The sequence below is a fragment of the Rousettus aegyptiacus genome, unplaced genomic scaffold (genome assembly GCF_014176215.1).
Source record: "Rousettus aegyptiacus isolate mRouAeg1 unplaced genomic scaffold, mRouAeg1.p scaffold_m13_p_2, whole genome shotgun sequence".
NCBI lineage: Eukaryota > Metazoa > Chordata > Mammalia > Chiroptera > Pteropodidae > Rousettus > Rousettus aegyptiacus.
In genome coordinates this window covers 75405098-75424533 of record NW_023416295.1, presented here as the reverse complement: position 1 = coordinate 75424533, position 19436 = coordinate 75405098, and the positions used below count along the sequence as shown (strand labels likewise).

At 36.4% G+C, this 19436-nt stretch overlaps 2 protein-coding genes and 1 pseudogene across 26 annotated transcripts in view; 1 reads left to right on the top strand and 2 right to left on the bottom strand.

Annotated features, from left to right (window-relative positions):
• The window catches only part of ZRANB3 (zinc finger RANBP2-type containing 3), a 191390-nt gene extending 188497 nt beyond the window's left edge, over window positions 1-2893 (bottom strand). For both annotated transcript variants that reach the window (XM_036236527.1, XM_036236528.1), the window contains exon 1: window positions 2259-2893. The gene's annotated coding sequence lies outside the window, so the exon portion shown is untranslated. The remainder of the gene's footprint in view (window positions 1-2258) is intronic.
• A 321-nt stretch (window positions 2894-3214) lies between these two features.
• The window catches only part of R3HDM1 (R3H domain containing 1), a 161077-nt gene continuing 144855 nt past the window's right edge, over window positions 3215-19436 (top strand). For all 24 annotated transcript variants that reach the window (XM_036237745.1, XM_036237739.1, XM_036237746.1 and 21 more), the window contains exon 1: window positions 3215-3373. The gene's annotated coding sequence lies outside the window, so the exon portion shown is untranslated. The remainder of the gene's footprint in view (window positions 3374-19436) is intronic.
• Window positions 13455-14969, bottom strand: LOC107511201 (annotated as a pseudogene).

The following is a 19436-nucleotide window of genomic DNA, read 5'->3' as shown; positions in this document are numbered from 1 at the left end:
AGTAGAGTAGTGGTTGCCAGGGGCTGTGGGAGTGTAAAAGGAGACTTGTCCAATGAGCACGGCTTCAGTTTTGCAAGATGAAGAAGTTTCATAAATCTGTTGCACGACAAGGTGCATATACTTAACACAACAGTACTGTACACTTAAAAATGGTTTATTACCACAATCAAAAAAAAGTTCGTAAAAAATAATGTAAATACGAGGAACTGATTTTGTTAGAGGCATAAAATGAAATACCAAATTACCATAAAAATGATAATATATTTATTCAGGCATATCCACAGCCTATTGTCAAGTTAAAATACATTTACAAATGAGCAAAGTATATGATACCGTTCATACACATCTGTACCCATTAGAGAGAGATATTGTAAGGATATTCACCGAAATTTAATAGTGGTATCTCTGGGTAACAGAATTATAGATGACCTTTATTTTTTTAAAAATATATTTTCTTGTGTTTTTAAATACAATGAATATGTATTAAATGCATGGCAAAGGATAGCTCAAAAAAGGAAGTAACAGGCACCATTGGTTCCAGAATCCTGAGATAGAATTTTACATTTCTCTGTCACTAAACGTGGCATACATTAGGAGATTAATAAATATTTGAGAGGCAGATGAGCAGTGGTCATGAGCTCAGGAATGAGACTGAGAATAGAATAGCCCCACATCCACAAGTAGCAATTAAAAATCAGGAGGGATATCTCTGCTGCAGAGGCCCCCCTTGAGCAGACCCCCTTGAGGGGTCCCAGCACCATGTTAGGATTCCCACGTCTAAAATTTACTGAGTTCATTGAGGCCCAATTTTTTCAACTATAAAACGTCAAGTAACAGTACTTGCAAAATATTGCAAGAAAAATGTACTTAAAACACTTAATATCATTCCTGGCTCCAAGGAAACACTCAAGGAAACAATGGCCATCATTACTATTTATTGGTTTTCACTGGAAGAGCTCAGAAAAAAACAAAAACAAGCAAAAAGAACCTCTAAGAATCTGCAGAAGACTATACCCCTAAATTATACTGAAAATTCCAACTGCATTAAAAAACAAGAGACAATGCTCTGTCTCGTGGACCCACAACACTGTTGGCTGAAAGGTATGGTTACATTCCTGTATCTAGAAGGATTACACTATAACATTTATCATCTAGTTGGTGCATAAACACCATGAGTATTGGAAACTTATTAGTACTTTAGTAAAGAAAAAAATAGCGAAAATATGCTTATTTTAATCCACAGGTAAAATGGAAAGAAGTGACAGAATAAACGCACAAAACATGAATAATGAAAACTTAATTTAGAGAGAGATTAAAAGAACGAGTATGTTACCTTAATTTTGTTTGGCCTCTGTCTTCCTCAATGCTTTTGGACAAGGAGCCTGTCTTTTTGGCACTGGTCTATCCCCAAAGTTTGGTATAGTGCCTAATATAGTATAGTATAAATGCTCAACATATATTTACGAAATGATTTATAAAAGCATCTCGGTGAAAACATAGAGAAAACTGAGACTACCTGAAGAAGTCTCAGTCAATATGATGAGGAAGAGTTTAAGAATGAAAGCCATTAGATTTAGGGAGGAAAAGCCTTCCTGATAACTCTTCATCTCCTTTATTCAATGACTTTCCCAAGGTACCTCAAAGGGAACGTCCAACAGCAAAAAATACACTCAATTTTGCAGCCGGAAGGGGATGTAAAACCAAAGTCTATTTGCGTTACACTTGTTAGGTTACGGGCTCCCAAGTATTTAAATGATGGCTTTATTCATCGGTGTATTAGTGGCACCTGTCGCCATTTGTTTGATGTATGCTTTACTAAAAGAAAGGTAAATGCGGCATTCTTGAATATTAAACCTAAACCGTTCTGTAGCTTTTCTTCTTGGAACGAGTCTTTAGAAGTTCGTTTATGGAAGCAGGAGTTAGCACAGAACTTGAGGGCCAGTTCTTTTTAGTCAAACCAACGACGTAAAGGTAAGGGCATGCTTCACATACCGACAGCTGCTAAAGGCATTAGAGGTACCCTCCACACATATATAGATACAACCTAATAGTGAACAAGTGAAAAGAAAAATAAAAACAAGAAAAATAAGACTTTGGGATTGAAGACTAGGGATGGAGAATGGCATTACGGACTTGGGACCTACCCACATCCCATTTCACTCATTCGTTCACAAAATGCAATTAAATCCGTTCAGTTTACTATCTGTCATGCAAGAAACCACCAACTTTCCCGCCACGCCACTCGTAGACGGCCACACCTGGTGTATTTGCTGAAGAATCTCCGACTCCCGCCACAGGTTTGGCTTGTGTCCGCCCCAAAGCGGAAGTGACTTCAAAGGGACAAACTGAAAGTAAGAGAGTTCAAATACCAGGAATCTAAAACTCCTACGCTGTTCGGAGAAAAATCTTCTCTAACCACCAAACTCTCCTATCCCTTATCTCTTCTGGTCAAGTGGTGGCAAGGATTCACCACAGCCTTGCAACAACTAGTTCTCCGCCCCAAATTCCAAGTCATTCAAAAAATTGTCCCTTCTCATTGGCCAACGAGGCGGCATGGATACCTGCAAAGAACCACAATTCCCGTCAGGCCCCGCAGGAAGTAACGACAAAAAGGCTATGGGCTGGAGCAAAGCACATTGGGAAATGTAGTTTGCTCCAGACCTAAAAGGACAATCACGCCGCCTTCCCCCAAGTGAGGCTGGAGAAACCAGGTGTTGGGGTTAGCATCCGTTACAGCTAAGGGGAGGAGCCAAACTCTTAAGCAGTGTTCCTCTCTTTCCCCCACACGGAAGATGAAAAATTTCCTTTACTCCTATAAAGCATTTTAAACACTCCTTAAAGAAATATGGTTGTCTTTCCAATATCTTCAGGTCAGTAAAACTCCCAGAACTCCCCCGACCTCAAGCTCCAACTCGTGGGAAAAGGTGGCTCTTTCACAAGTGGGCAAAATGGCTGTCCTCTTGGTTTTCCCATTGGTTGCCTTTTGCGTCCTTCAAGGGCGGTTACTAAGCACCGATTGGCTCTTTTTCCCTTGAGGGTGGAGGAAGACTTGGCACCGCTCTCCCGCGGCCCGGGAGGAGATAAAGGGGTGGGAAGAAGGCCATTTTTCCAAGTGTGATTGGATGATCCTCATGTCACTCCGAGGATGTGCAGCTTTTGATTTGTCTACTGCACCTCAAAGAAAACGAAGAGGCGGGGCTAGTGCGTGGTGGGAAGGGGCGGGATTCTGCCAGCCGCGGCTGCCGCTGGAGCCGGTGTCCGGGCTGGTGATGGGGTTAATTCCCTTTCGTAAGACTCTTACTTGCACCCACCCAGCCCTGCCGTCGCCCCGCAGCGCCGCACTCCAACCGCCTCCTCCTCCTCAGTAACGCGGGTAAGCGATGCCCTCCCCTCACTCCTCCAGCTCCCCGGGAATAACGCGCCTCGCTCCCCTCCCCCGCCCGCCAACCGGTAGCGCTAACGGAGATGGAGGCAGGCAGGGGAGAGATGTGTATGAGAAGGTGGCCTTCCCCGCGGAGCCGTCGGCGCTCCAGCCAGGGCCCCGCCGAGGTGCTGCTGCCAGCCCGTCGGGAGGTCGGGTTCCGAGAGAGTCGGCTCTCCTGGCCCGGCGCTGCGGCTGCAGCTGCATCCACTACCTTGTGCCCACCGCCCCCAATCGGGGGCCATGTGAAAAGCAAACCCCTCGAGGCCTAGCGGAGGAGGCAGGGGAAAGGTTCCCGAGTCCTTGCCATGGCTGCTGCCGCCGCTGCCCTTGCAGCCCTCCAGGGACTCGGGAACCAGCCACAGCAGGCCTGCCAGGAACGGGTGCCGTGCGTGGTTCTGCTTTCTCGGGTGGCTGGCGCCGCTGACCCGGGCTCCCCGGCCCACGCTACGACCGTGGCCCCCGGCCTTGAACCGAGAGAATTTCTAGAAAGGAAATAAGACATTCCGAATCGTTGCTGATATGTAGGTACGTCTTGCCTGTGGTACCAGAAAAAGCACAATGGGAAAATTAAAAAGAAAGTTGAATGACTGTCAGTGCCACGGACTCCGGGGGTCAGATTTACAACACGTTTTGGTTGAGCCTTAAACTGCCCTCCAGAATCTCTGTGTGTTTTGAAGTTTTTTGTCGTTCCTTTTTTTGTTGTTGTTATTGCTAGGTGCAGAGAGTGCATCTGTTCTTTGAGCTTTTTTATGTAGAAACTTAAATCATTAGGCTATCGTGCCCCGCGATAATTGTCCTGGGATAGCAAGTCAACTAAGTAAAAGGTGAAGAAGTGCTTTCGAAAATAGTGAGGCTTAGTAAATAGCAGATGATATTTCTAATGAGATTTTCCAGGAAAAAAACGTGTGTGTGCATATATACGTGTATGTATATTTATTTATATATATGTATATATCTCTCTCTCCAAGGTTGTAGTTTGCCTAATTGTAATTCTGAAGAAACCCTTTACCTTTAGCTTAAACGTCATTGATTACTGGAACTTTGAAATGATGAAAAAATGGTTAAAGTCAAACTGGAAGCCCACCTTTTTATGATACTTGAAACAGTGAGATCTATGAAATATTTAATATAGGTGTGTCCAGTATGGCTAGAGTAACTGGACACACCTCAGTTTAACAAAATTTGGCATATTTGGTTTATTTAAAAGGAAATGCTTATTCCTCACATATTGAGTCCTCATCTTTTCACTACTTTTCACATGAGTGAATATTCCTTAAATAACGGATTCTATAATTTGTAGTGGATATACCTGTAATCAGAGATAAAATTCAAGGCCCACCTCTGAGACTTTTTACAAAAATAAATAAACTTGGGTTCCAAAAAATGTCTGAGTTTTGACCAAATGTTAGACCATATCTTCAGGGTTCGAGAAGACTTACTGGCTTAATAATCTTTCATATTCCATAATTAATACACCTAAATACAGAATTGGCATAGATCCATAGATTCAGGACATGGAAGAAACTTGGATTTGTGTTACAGTTTTTAAAACGGAACACATACCCTGAAAGGTATTTAAGTCCCCTCAACTTCCTTCACAGCATACATCACTCAGTATATAATTTTCTAAAACTTGTTGGTTAATTGATAAATTATGTAATTTATGTTTTTAGAGCTCATGTGCTTTATGTACAGAAAGGGCTGCTAAAAATGCAGGAGGTCTCTACATTGTCTTACTAGCTATGACTCTCAGTTCAGTTTCCTCATCTATAAAATGGGGATGATAATGCTTAACTCATGGAGTTGTGAATTTTGGAGATGATATAAAGCCCTTAGCATGTGCCTAACACATAATATGTATGATTAAATATTAACTGGTTATTTTCATGCCTGTTAAGATAATAAATTTTTTATTCATATGTACAAGGTGTTGCAAAACATTAAAATGTTCTCTTAGTAAAGAGTACCGTGAGGTTTTCATTTATATAGTAATTTAAATTAAGCTCAGTTTGCAGATAGCTATTTTCAAAGTGAAAGTGTGCAAAATTAGTCATCAGGTACAGACCAGTTGCCTATTTTATAAGAGATTTTTGTTTTGCATTAAAATGCAAGTGTTTATGAAATATATTTCAAATGGATTATTTGGAATAAAAGTGTGGTAAATTATTGTAGTGATAGTTATTCTACTATCTTTTAAATTTTATTAGCTAATATGTGTTTGAAGATCTTATTTATATAGTTGCCACCCATATTCATCGTGCTACTGGTCTACTGACAAGCAACAGTTGTACTCAATACAGGGTTAAGACTAAGAAAGTCATTTGAATTCATTAGGGCCACAGGCTGGCTAGGTTTGTTGCTGTTTCTAATTTTTGTTATTCATCAATACTTGAGTGTTTCTTTTCTAAGAAACAGCATGTCAGACACACTGTTCCTTTCTCTTCCCAGGCACTTTTGAAAATCTCCTTAATAGTGTCTTTGGAGTTTGTACAGTTAGACAAATTTAAGGTTAGCGTGAAGAGTGTTATAATCAAGTCTTCTGACAGTAATGCCTGGCCAGAGTTCAAGGCAGCTGCACCTTATGCGGAATAGTGAACTGAGGTACATAATGTCATGGCTGGCTTCCCAACTTATTAAACCCAGTACAACTGGATGCTCTTTCAAGGAGCCTTACGTGGTAGCAGCAGTAGAAATTTTTATAATATCGAAATAAGCTTTTTCAAATATTATACAGAAGATAACGCACTGCCATACCTTGCCAACTAAGATTTTATTTTGTACTGGTACTTTAGAATACCTGATTATACCCATTTGAGTTAATATTAAGTTTTAATTCCTCGAGCTGAGAGTTGATAACACTTCCATTCTTGAAAACATTGGAATAATAAATACTTTTTAAATATTTTTTATTTTTTAATTAAAGTTGACAGTCATTAATATTTTATATTGGTTTCAGGTGTACAGCATAGTGGTTAGACATTTATATAATTTAGGTAGTGATCACCCTGATAGATCTAGTACCCATCTGACACCATACATTGTTATTATAATATTATTGACTATATTCCCTGTACTGTGCTTTACATCTTCATGACTATTTTGTAACTTCCAGTTTGTACTTCTTAATCCCTTCACCTGCCTATTCCAAAACCCCTCCTGTCTGTCAATCATCAGTTTATTCTCTGTATATATGAGCTGTTTCTGTTTTATTTGTTCATTTATTTTGTTCTTTAGATTCCACATATAAGTGAAATCATATGGTATTTGTCTTTATTTATTCACTTAATACTCTCTAGGCCCATCTATGTTGTTGCAAATGGTAAGATTTCAGTCTTTTTTATGGCCGAGTAATATTCCATTTTATATATGTACTACGTTTTCTTTTTCCAGTCTATTGTTGGGTACTTCCATGTCTTGGCTATTGTAAATAATGCTGCAGTGAACATAGGGGTGTATATGTCTTTTCAAATTAGTATTTTGGATTTCTTCAGATAAATACCCAGAAATGGAATTCCTGGGTCATAAGGTTGTTATATTTTTAATTTTTTTGAGGAACCTCCATACTGTTTTCCATGGTGGCTGCACCAGTTTGCAGTCCCACCAACAATACACGAGAGTTCCTTTTTCTCCATATCCTCTCCAATACTTGTTGTTTGTTGATTTATTGATGATAACCACAATAATAAACCTTTAGAACTTGATGAGTTTGTAATATATTGTTGCTATTTTAATTATAAAACGTCACTAGCAACACTTTCATGATCTGTTGTAAATATGTTGGGCAGTCTGTGTGTCAAAGAGGTATGGTTACAAATGGCAGCGAACTTGTCAAATAGTTCCTATAGCTGCAAACCACAAAATCAGTACACTTATCTTTGTAGTGACACCTGCATACGATGATTATAATTTATTATTTATAACTTAAAATAACTAAACTAAATTTTTATAAAGTATGTCAGTTTTTTCTCAGTATAGTACTAATCTTTTTCTGTCTTCCACTAATCCCTATGAATTCCTAACACCGATATGCAAAAAATTAAATCACATAATTAAACAAAATGTTAGATTAACTTTGTTTCCCCAGTGTGAATGTTATGTAATTAAACAACTTTGCTTGTACCTGATAAGACGCGAGCATGTATATCTTTTTTCCAGAATTTGATTCAATTAGTCGTTGGCCGATAGTTGAAATAAGAGATGAGTTATTTAATCTTGGCTCAAAGCTAGTTCTTTACCTTATTTTCTAGCAATTTGGTTTTTTATTCCCAAATTTTACCCGTTAGTTTCTTGCATCGTCTTTCCTTCATAGCCTCCGTAAACAGCTATTAACAATTTTTTTTCTGGCAAATTTCAAAAGCCTACACTTTGTGATCTGTGTTGTTCCTTTTTTGCCTTCTGAATTGTAGATTCGTACCTTTTAATTTCTACCTGTAGGCTCACTTCTCTAGGCAAATTATAAGATTTTTTAACCTTATTTCATAAATACTAGATCGCATAGCATGTTTAAGTGATTGTTCTTATACCCTGCTTGACTAATGTTTTCATCTACAACTCCTTAAACTAATTCCTCTCCAAAAGAAATTAAGTATGGAAAATAACTACATTTGTTTTTACTCTTGACCTTTCTTCTTGAAAGACAGTAATTTGATATCGTCTAAGAGTTTGAAGTACTATAATTTGAGTTCTTCCAACTTTACTTTCATCAGTGATTGGTATAAATTACTTTTGTAGGTTAGTTGTGCAATTAATTTCACTAACCTGTCTTCTACATGAAAGAAATTCCATAACTGGTATAAAATATCACTATACAGTATGAATGAGAAGTTTTAACTGCAGATTTACCTTGCTGCCATGACCCTCACTGGGAAGGGAAGATGTGGGATTTAAGAGGGAAAAAAGTTTTAATGTGGGGAAAAACATATCTCTGTATATGTATGCAAAGCTATGGTTTAAATGAGCATAAGGCCCTCATTTTAAACGTTGTCTTTTGAAAGATGCTTGCTTATTACAGAATTGCTGTTTAAAAATAAGTATCATTTTACTGGAAACAACCCAAACACCCGTCAATGAGTGAATAGTTCAACAAACTGTGCTATATTTTATACCACAGACTACTATGCAGCAATAAAAAGGAACAACCCATTGATACATGCTGCAACTTGGATGGATCTCAACCAACCATGTGGTTCCATTTATATAACATTCTCAACGTGACAAAATTACAGAGATGGAGAACAGATTAGTGGTTGCCAGGCATTAGGGATGGGATGAAGGGGGCAGGATGGTTATGACTATAAAGCAATAGCATGAGGGATCTTTGTGGTACTGAAACAATTCTCTTTTTTTCTTGGCGTGTGATTCTTTTATTTCTTTTATTTCTTGTATCAAATAGTACGTTCATGTACCAGTTCTCTATCATGATTATAATGATGATTACATAAATCTATACACGTGATAAAATTGCATAGAAACACACAACTGAGTGCATGTAGAACGTAAAATCAGGATAAAGTTGTGGATTATATCAATGTCAATCAGTTTTAATGTTGAACTTATACTTAAATAATGTTATTGGGGGAAATTAGACAAAAAGTACATAGAAACTTGACCGATTTTTATTTCAACTTCCTGTGAATCTATAATTATTTAAAAATAAGAAAGCTAAGTGCAGAAAAATAACCACTACTTATATATATGTTCCTGTATTATATTGAAAAAAATTCTGTTTTTAAACAAATACTTTCTGCAAAATAACATTCATATAGTTCATATTGTTCGTGTTATTTTTACTAAGTCATGTTTGCATGCATCTGAATACAGTAGCGATACCCCTACATCAAACATCCAAGCTGCAATTTCCATTTTCATTTTACATGCTTGTTTTCGCTAAATGCCGGTTCTTTCTCATTCTCCTTTTGGGACGTGCTGCCCTTTCACTTTCCAACTCTTCTTCATATAAACTAGAAAGAGTCTGATATCAGTCATCTATATTGGTCATTTTTTACTTGCTCTGAGACTTGTGCCTTTTGAGCAAGCTCTTGTGGGGCGAGAAATCAGGCAAATAACTTAAACTAGTGACAAGGATACATTTCTAAGTGGCTTGGTTTCTCTATATTACTTTTCTTTGTTTCAGGGTCTTCAGATAACATGCACACACATTTTTTTTTTTTTTTTTTTTTTTTTTATGTATGAAAGGAGGGGATAGTCAGAAGAGTGGAGGTCCATCTGGTCCCAGACGCAATTAAAATGTTGTTACAAGGATGCATCAATATCAACATCTCCTGTCCTCTCTCCTCCTCCCCTCATGTCCCTTGAGAGTAGAAACTAAGGTGTGGGTAGAGATGGAAGACTACCTACCCAGGTCCATTTTTTTTTTCTCTAAATTCATTTATTTAGAGATAAAATACAGTCGTCCAAATCACAGAACACAATATTAACACAAAATAAAATTGGGAAATTAAGTTGAATTGTTACATTTCATCTACATTAATAAATATCTCAAAAGAAGCAAGTGTATATTTTAAGATTCAATAAAACACTAAGGATACATACTAGTAACTAAGAATTTCTAAGTTAAATGTCATAGTGTTTGATTTTCAGTTTGGAAGATTATAACGAATATAGTTTAGTCAGACAGCAGCAAATACAAAAGCATTTTGAACTGTATAGTGTACTATAAGCAGTTCATTCTATAGCATTCCATCATTCTTCTAGCCTAAGTTTACAGGTAGAAGGCAAGCTGGACCAGTTATCCCAAAAAGGGGGAAAGGGTGGAAGAGTAACCCCATAGATGTCCTCAGTAGGTACTGTCCCCCTACATTCCCCTTACTGTTTAGCACCCTCCTTAGACTTACCAGGTTGTATTCCATATTGTTGCTGGCTGAGAAACTAGATCTAGTCCTCAAAGCATTTTAGAGTTTGTCACAGAATCAGAAAACTAAACCATAATGGTATCTTTGTGATTTTAGGCTTTTTCTTACTCGTGGTGGTATGACCACAGGAAAGAAGTGTTTTGAAGGACATTTTTAAAACCTATTTTTAGATCATTTTGATAAGCTGATTTGAGAAAAATGATGCTCAGATTAAGTGTTTTTTACTCAGTAATTTTGCCAGCTTCTGTCTTTTGAAGTAAAAAATATTGTATGCTCATTATTCAGTATGCTCAAAAGATTAGAAACTTTCTTTTAAAAAAAAAAAAAATGGAATAGAAAGCAGCAAGTGTAGAATTTAATACATTTGTAAAATTAACTTTTTGGAAAATTTATATTTTTTAAAGCTTTTTAAATCAAAACTCAATTTATACACATAAAATCAAACAGTACAGTGGATCTATAATTGATTGTCACTCCCTTATAACTGTTTTATGATCAAGACTCATGAATCTCTTGAAATGAGCTAAAATGTTCTTAGCACCAGAAGTCAAATGGATTCATTTTTATGTTTTCAGTTTATGAAAATCATGTCACATAGTTTTACACATTAGAACCATGAATCTCCTGTAATTTTTTACTTTTCCTGGAAATTGTAATAGTCTTTAAATTTTTTTTCTGATTAAAAGTTATTCAGCTACTGTTTCATGGAGGCCTCTTTTCTTCACAGATTTTCTCTTGGATTCTTATGTCCTTCTCTCATCCAGGGGCTTCCCTTCACTGTCCTCCTTGGTTGTATCAACTGTTTGCTGGATCCTGTGGATCCTTCTTTTTTGGTTTTTATGCTCTTTGTAGATAATAGCCTGTGGTATTTTCCCAAGAAAGGTTGCTTAGGAAGTAAACCTTTTGAAACTTTATATGCCTGAAATCTTTATTCAACCATCATACCTCATAGATGGTTTAGAATGCTAAGTTCAAAATCATTTTCTTCTTGTACTTAGACGTATTGCTAATGTCTTAACATCTGGGTTGCTTTTGTAAAATCTGCTGAAATTTTTCAAGCATACACAAAATTTGATAGATTACTCAGTTCTACAATTAATAACATTTTGCTCTATTTGCTTTATCCTGTATCCATTTTAATTTTTTGATGCATTTCAAAATAAATTACAAAGATTAGTATACTTCACTCCTGAACACTTAGGCATGTATATAATTAACTAGAGTTCAATATTTGATTACTTTTTTATAGGTAGATATGTTTACAGAAAAATGCACAAATCACAAATATACCAAAGTTTTTGACAAATTGTATACATCCTTATAACTTATATGTCTATCAAAGTATGGAACATTACCATCACCCCGAGAAACAATCAAAAGTTCTGATTCTTTTCTGCTATATATTTTCCTGTGCAAAGACTTATATAAATGAAATTATACAATAAGTACTATTTTGCGTAAGGCTTCTTTCCCTCAAACATATACTGCAGGTTTTTATCCATGTTGTTGCATGTATGAATAGTTCATTTTTATTACACTACTATTTTATTGTATAAATAATACAGTTCATTTTTCTCTTCTGTTGATAGCTGCCTATGTGTTGTATCTGGTTTTTAATTATTATAAATAAAGCTGTTTATTTACAAGAGTATTTGAGAATAAGTTTTAAATACCTCCTAACATGCAATAATCTGCACAAAAATCCATTTTTTCAGCTCTTTATTCCATACTTTTCCTAGTTCTTGGATTTTTGTTAATACATAAATAACTCATGACTTAGCTGTGAATACTGTCACACTTTGTTTCTTGCTATTTTTACTAATATAAATAGCAAATAGGAAGATTATTTAAAATCCCTGCCCCCTCCCCTTTTTAAGTTTTGAACATTCTTGTTGAAACTTTAGAATAGATCTGTTTTTCCTAGTCCATTTAGGACTGTAGGTGATTACATGTTTATACTCATTAGGTGTAATCAGGAATTTGTTTTTTCCTAGAAGTTAGCATTTCAGCATAGAACATCATTGAATTTTAGAGGTAGAAGTATTTAAGGAATATGTTAGTCTGACGTTACTTTATATATGAATGACTTAAGGCATGACTTAAGTTATGAATGCATTTTCGTTTGTTTTTTAATAAAGGTGATCACGTATATGTGTTATAGTTTTGGAATGACAGTTTAAAAGACCAAGTTTAGAATCTTGTATTTATGATCCAGAGGGTCTTTTCCAGTTCTAAAATTTTGTGAAATTCATATGATAAATTAAGAATGAACTTTTTTTGGTTTTCTGTGCTACATTACACAAAAGATTTTATACTGGTATAATGCTCAATGTACATACACATTCCACAGCTTTTTGAAAATGTTGGGGTTTTTTTAATGAATGCTGACTTTGAAATTTAATTAAAGTGAAAAAGTAAAGTTTTTTAGTCTAATGTTCAAGCTGTATTTGTGGCATATGGAAATTACTTTATGGCTTTTATGAAAACTGCATACAGCTGCCACAAAGTTTTTGGTTGCATTTACCTTACTACTGAAGTGGAAAACCCAATGATAAATTAGGAGGATTGACTTAAATGTTAAATGCTGCTTACTTGGACTTCAATAGCATCTAACATATATACTTTAATTTTAGAAAGCATTTACTCATTTTTTTCTCATGTCTTTCTTTTATTGGTTTCTGTGATATTTGTAAAAAGGCTTAAAGAAATGTTGGTACTAAGATAAAGGATAACTGATGTTCTTGTTTGTGAGAGTTACACTAAGATCACAGAAATGGCTACTAATCATATTGCTTCTGTCCTGAAAGACGTACCTCTGCCTTCAAGAAGCCCATGACTTTAGTGGGGATCCATTTCAGTCAAAATTTGTGTTATTGTAAATGGCTGCAGCTTCATTTCCTATTCTTTTTTTCTCCTCTTTCTTGTCTTCCTCTTCTTTCCCTGTCTTTGGACACATTTGCTTAAAGATAGGACAAGGTGAATGGAGCTATGAAAAAGGTGTAGTAAGTGTCTCAGTGAGTGGTCTTTTTATTTAAGTATGTGAAGTTCCAAGGATTACATGGGATTTACACCTTCTTTATAAATGCACAATAAGAACCAAGTGAAACTTTGTAGGTAACCACTAATTGAATTCCTTTTACATATTCTGTCATAAAATTTTAATACAGGCATTTTTGTGCTACCCTCATTTTCTCAGTAGAACTTCTTTCAGAACTGGAGTCAGCCCTCTGAAACCCTGCTGCTGCTTTATCAGCTGTTTGTGTAATATTCTAAATCCTTTGTTGTCATTTCAACAATCTGTACATCTTCACTAGGAATAGATTTCATGTCAGGAAACCACTTTTTTTGCTTCTCCATATGAAGCAACTTTTTATCCACTGAAGTCGTCTCATGAGGTTGCAGTAATTCAGTCACATCTTCAGGCTCCACTTCTGGTTCTGTCGCTGTTTCCACCACATCTGCAGTTACTTCTTCCACTAAAGTCTTGAACCCCTCAAAGTCATCCATGAGTGTAGGAATCAACTTTTTCCAAACTCCTGTTAATGTTGATATTTTGTCTTCTTCCCATGAATTATGAATGTTCTTAATGGCATCTTCTAGAATGGCGAATCCTTTCCAGAATGTTTACAATTTAATTTGCCCAAATCCATAAGAAAAATCACCATCTATGGCAGCTATAGCCTTATGAACTGTATTTCTTAAATAATAAGTCTTGAAAGTTGAAATTATTCTTTGATTTTTAGGCTGAGAATGGTTGTTGTGTTAACAAGCATGAAAACATTGATCTCATTGTACATCCATCACCTCTTGGGTGACTAGGTACATTGTCAATGAGCAGTAATATTTTAAAAGTAATCTTTTTTCCTGAGCAGAAGTTCTCAGCAGTGTGCTTAAAATATTTAGTAAACCATGTTATAAACATGTAGCGTCATCCAGGCTTTGCTGTTCCATTTATAGAGCACAGGCAAAGTAGATTTAGCATAATTTTTAAGGCTTCTGGGAAATTCAGAGTAGTAAATGCGCACTGGCTTCAATTTAAAGTCACCAGCTGCATTAGCCCCTAACAAGAGAGTCAGCCTATTGTTTGAACCTAGACATTGACTTCTCTCTAGCTATGAAAGTCCCAGATGGCATTTTCATCAAATGTAAGGCTGTTTTATCTACATTAAAAATCTGTTTAGGATAGCCACCCTTACTAATTATCTAATCTAGGACTGGAAAACTTGCTGCAGCTTCTGCATCAGCACTTGCTGCTTCACCTTCCACTTTTATTTTATGGAGAAGGCTTCTTTCCTAAAACTTTTATTTTGTAACTTCCTCTCCTCTCTCAACCTTCATAGAATCGAAAGGAGTTAAGGCCTTGCTGTGGATTAGGCTTTAACTTAGTTAAGAATATGTTGTGGCTGGATTGATCTTCTATCCAGACCACTAAAACTTTCTCCATATCAGCAACAAGGCTGTTTTGCTTTTTTATCATTTGTGTGTTCACTGGAGTGGCACTTTTAATTTCCCTCAAGAACTTATCCTTTGTATTCACAATTTAGCTATCTTTTCGTTACAGGAGACCTAGCTTACGGCTTCTCAACTTTCGACATCCCTTCCTCACTAAGCTTAATCTTTTCTAGCTTTTAAGTGAGAGACAGGTGACATTCAAGTGAACACTTAGTGGCCATTGTAGGTTTACTAATTGGACTAATTTTAATATTGTTGTGTCGTGGGGAGTAGAAAGGCCTAAGGAGAAGGAGAGACGGGAATGCCCAGATGGTTAATGGAGCAGTCAGAACACACACATTTATCAGTTAAGTTCACTGTTTCACATGGGTGCAGCTGTGGCACCCCTAAACAATTGCAATAGTAACAACAAAGATCATTGATGGCATCACCATGACAGATATGATTACTAATGATGAAAATTTTTGACATACTGCAGGATTTATCAAAATGTTACAGAAACATGAAGTGAGCAAATGCTGTTGGAAAAATGGCACCAATGGATTTGCTTGACATATTGTTGCCACAGACTTTCAATTTGTAAAAAATGCCATTATCTACAAAGTACAATAAAAAAGTGCAACAAAATAAAGTATGCCTGTATATATATGAAGACATTCAAGACTAGCTAAGTCATATTGGAGAATTGGAGAGAAACTTATCAGTATTTTCCAAATTTACCTGATAAATAAGGTAGTCACCAGCTTGCCCAGGACAGTCCCAATTTATGTCTTTTGTCCTGGCATAGTTGTAAAAGTGCCCTCTTTTATTCTGAAGTATGCCTTGATTTGGACAATAAATTATGTGGCCATCGTACTGATAACCTAGAGTACTTATTTAAATACACACTTACTACCTAATAAGTCAAAATCTCTAAGAAAGGGGCCTGGAGATTTTTGTTTGTCTGTTTTTTTGTTTTTTGTTTTTTAGCGATCTCAAGGTCAAGAACATTTGTAATACATTATTCTAGAAAAATGCTATTGGTGTTCTATGACCCAAAACCCATTACTGTTTTAGTGGAATAATGAGTTCCAAGTTAAATTTGGAGAAATAATCTCACGTGATAACCTAGCATCATCTATTTTCTAAAAGTGATTATAGAGCAAGAACATTTCTTAACACGTATGTTGGACAGGCTTATAGGGGCAGGAGAGTATGGGAAAGGAAAGTGAAATAATTTTTTAGAAGTAGGGCGGTCTCAGGCAAGACCTCGATTAAGAAACTACAAGCAAAACTGAGTTTCTCAGTAATATTTCCCTTTGACTCTGATAAGAGTAGGGGAGGGATTCATGAAGATACTCCTCATACCTGAGAACTAAGAGCAAGAATTAATGCAGAGGAGAGGTAAAAAAAGTACTTTCAGATTCTGAGGTGATGTTGAAAGGAAAATAAAGTGGTATTGTTGGTTTTTATGTGGGGGTCAGTGGGATTCGATAATATTTGCACATAGTCATTTGTAAGTCAGGCACTTGTGAGATGTGTGTATTTTATAGAGGTGTCAGAGGTGCCCATTTGGTTAAATTTTTTTTTTTTTTTTTGGCTAATTGTATAATTTTAATATAGTAAGTAAATTACTCAATAAAGTAAGTAATATGCACTAATTATATTTAGAGGATCTTGTACTGAACCATTCATGCTTGCTCATTGATTACCTTTTATTGATTGATTACCTTTTAGCACCAATGGCACATAGTTAAGAAATGAGAAATGGTTGGAAAGGTAGGAATTTATCTGTAATTCATCATAGCTGTTGACTCATGATATCTCTATTAACCAGAACCTTGAGCCAGTTCTTCTATGGGCTATAATACCAAACAAAACTGTCTTAAATGTAATTACCCATACCATAATCTTTTATTTAAAAATGCTTTGGATGGGGGGAGGAGCTTTTTTAAAAACTTTATTGAAATATAATTGACATACAATAAACTGCATATATTTAAAGTGTGTATTTTGAAGAGATGCTGATGCTGATTTTTTTAGATTGATGCTATGACAAGTTCACCATTGTAATTTGTCTTCTAAGCATGTGGATGGAGAAATGACATGGCCTGTTATTTAACTTGAGGAAACTGTAATGAATTAGCCACAAAAAGATGACTTACATTGGATCGTTATTAAGACTTAACCATATTTGTAGAGTAGATACTCTTCACTTCAAAATTCAAGAGCTAGTGACTTCATTTGTACATATACAACGGAGAGAATGAGAGCAAATAATTGCATGCCAAATGAAGGACATAGAATTGTAAGTAAATGCTTGAGAAGTTCCAAAGAATAAGGAGTGGGTGGACTGGAGAGTTTGGGGAAAGTTGTGAGGAAGAAAGTGGGTTATAAAACAGGTGAACACGGCAGACAGAAGAAACAGTGAAATGAAGATCGAGCTAGAGCTTCGAAAATACATGTGATATCAGCAGGCAGACATGAGTGGAAGAACATTCGAGATAGAGAGGTATACTGGTGAGTACAGGTGACGGGAGGTGAGTGGCCTCGTTTGGCTGCAGTCTAGGATGGATAAGGGGAAATAACCATGGAAAGTTAAGTTTGGGCAAAATTGTAGAGGGTCTTGAATGCCAAACTTGAATTGTAGAGGATTTGAATTGTGTCCTTTGAGTCAAAAGGAACTACTGCAGGTTTTTTTGAGCAAGGTAGGGTTGATATAGATTTCATTGCTTTATTGTTACTAGGGTTGTGTTTTTCTTAAAGCATTTATAATGTCACCTCTGTCTCTTTATGCTGTTAACCTATTTTCTTTCATACTTCATTTGTAATTATTGAGAAATTGACTTTTAAATTGTCTTTTCATTATACACCACGATCAAGTGGGCTTCATCCTAGGGGCACAGGGATGGTTCAACATACAAAAATCGATTAATGTGATACACCACATAAACAAATTAAAAAATAAGAATCATATCATATCAATAGATGCAGGATGCAGAAAAAACCCTTGATAGAATACAGCATCCATTTAGGATCAAAACACTTAGAAAAATCAGTACAGAAGGAGAGTACCTTAAAATAATAAAGGCCATGTATGACAGACCCTCAGCCAACATTATACTTAAAACTAAAAACCTTCCCTGTAAGATCAGGAACAAAGCAAAGTTGTCCACTATTGCCACTGTTATTCAATATAATATTGGAGGTCCTAGTGAGTGCAGTCAGGCAAGAGAAAGATATGAAAGGCATCCAGATAAGAAATGAAGAAGCCAAACTGTCGATATTTGAGGACGACATGATTCTCTATATAGAAAACCCTAAAGACTCCACAAGAACAGCACTAGAAACTAAGCAAATACAGTAAAAGTCTCTGGATACGGAAATCAATGTTCAAAAATTCATAGTGTTCCTATACTCTAATAATGAAGCATCAGAAAAAGAAGTGGAAGAAATTCCTTTTGCAACTGCACCAAAAGGAATAAAATACCTAGGAATAAATTTAACGAACATGCAAAGGACCTATATAATGAAAACTACAAGACCCTATTAAAAGAAATCGAAGAAGATACGAAGAAATGGAAAGATATTCTGTGTTCTTGGATTGGAAGAATCAATGTAGTTAAAATGACCATATTACCTAAAGCATTAAGCAGATTTAATGCAATCCACATCAATAGCCCATCAGCACTTTTTAAAGAAATAGAACAACAAAATCATTAGATTTGTATGGAAGCACAAAAGACCCCAAATTGCCAAAGCCATCCTGAATGACAAGAACGAAGCCGGAGGCATCACTCTGCCTGACTTCAAATTATACTACAAAGCGGCATAGTATTGGCAGCAAAACAGACACAGGGATCAGTGGAAAAGAATCAAGAGTCCAGAAGTAAACCCGTATTTATATGGCCAAATAATTTTTGATAAAAATCAAAAACATACAGTGGAGGAAGGAAGTCTCTTCAATAAATGGTGCTGGGAACACTGGAAAGCTTCCTGCAAAAGAATGAAATTAGACTGTTGTCTATCATCACACACCAAAATTTACTCAAAATGGATCAAGGACCTGAATATAAGACCTGAAACAATAAAATGCATAGACGAAAACATAAGGAAGTAAATTCAAGGACCTTGGACTTAAAGAGGATTTTATGAATTTGACCTCAAAGGCAAGGGAAGCAAAAGTAAAAATAAATGAATTGGGACTACATCAAATGAAAACGCTTCTGATCAGGTGGCTCCATAGTGTAGTGGTTAGCACGTCTGCTTTACACACAGAAGGTACTGGGTTCATGCCCCAGGTGGAGCCACGGATCAGACCCCGGGTGTGCCAGGGGTCCCGGGCCACAGGGTCACCAGGCCCTGCGTGAGTGCTGTAAGAGCATGGGAGGAGTCATCCTGCCTTCAGAGATCCAATTCTGAAGGACAGACGGCAACACCCCTAGGTCAGGGGTAGAAGTGAGGGAGGGGGAGAGGATTAAAAGAGGGGGGAAAAAATTTAAAAAGTTTCTTCTCAACAAAAGAAATCATCAACAAGGTAAAGAAGGAGACAGCCATCTCAATGGGAAAATATATTTGCAAGCAACACCTCCAATAAGGGTCTAATATCCAAAATATACAAAGAACTCAAACGACTCGATAACAAAAAAAGAAAACGAATGATCCAATCAAAAATGGACAGAGGACCTGAACAGACACTTTTCCCTAGA